Here is a 1,297-nt window from a genome sequence, read left to right as displayed (position 1 = left end):
CACAAACAAGCTCTCGGATTGGATTAGAAGTTTAGTCCACCAATATTCTCGGTTCTGACACATAAGATGAACACTCATTGATTCGCTTTGCATCGAGTAAAGTTTTCTAAACTCTATTATAATTCATGTTTCTTTTAAACCTTGATTACATGAAAAACCATCCTGAAGCATGAACCATATGTTGTTTATGTTTCAATTTTATGATTTCATGCTTATTAACTTTGATTGCATATTGAAAAATCCGTCTACGATGCATGAGGACCAAATATATTGTATTAGTCTATTTGGTTAATACATATGAACATGAAATGTCATATAAGTTTTCTTATGTTATGAGAATTGGAAAAGGAAAATATAGCACCAAAAAAAAGGAAATCACTACGGAGGCCAGTAGCCACCGAAATCAACCTTCGCAACTGCCTAGTAGTGCAGACAAGGAGGCACATGGATCAGCAAAAAGTATAGTTTTTTATGATATCCAAACTCAAGATCATGCATGCATTCTGGAAGTAGTGCTTGTAACCATTAAGGTTTTACTATTAATTTGGTCAATGATAACAGACGTTACATATATTCCATATTCATTATGCCTGAAACATTTAGTGATAAGAAGGAATTAATATTGCTCTTAATGGGGTTTAAATAAAATCCGTTAGTAAATGTTACATCAATGGTATAACGACATTTCAGTGTTAATTATGTTACTTAATTGTAGCTTAATACGTATATTTTGTCAGTTACAAATTTGATTTGTGTCAAATTCAATATGTCATTTAAGGACATGTAATACCAGAAGCATTTACCAATTTACAACCCACATTATGCTACAAGCATTATGGGCCAAATTATTGTGCACATTATGATACAAACGTTATGAATTTAATATTCAGTTAGGTCAATTTGAATAATTTCCATTATAATTCATTATGCTAGAAGCATGAATTTTGGGTTTAATTATGTAATTATTATATAAACGTTATGCCAGTAGCATTTACCTCATTTATTACTAATACAGTAATACATAATGTTATAAGCATTAATGGGATTTAAACCCATAACCGCTACATAAATGATATTTGTTATTGACTTTATGTCGGATCCTAATTTAATGTCAATTACGAATTAGAATCATATTCATTTCAATTTGACGTTTATGAGGGTATAATGCCAGAAGCAATTACACATTTATAACCCCATAAATTGTGCTTGAAGTATTAAGGTTTAATTTACGCGATTATTACATCAATGTCATGCCAGAAGCNTTATCCATTAATACTTATGTGTAATGCTAGAAGCA

This window comes from Fragaria vesca, linkage group LG5 (assembly GCF_000184155.1).
Source record: "Fragaria vesca subsp. vesca linkage group LG5, FraVesHawaii_1.0, whole genome shotgun sequence".
NCBI lineage: Eukaryota > Viridiplantae > Streptophyta > Magnoliopsida > Rosales > Rosaceae > Fragaria > Fragaria vesca.
The sequence above is the reverse complement of the archived record's forward strand: the minus strand, read 5'-3'. Positions refer to the sequence as shown.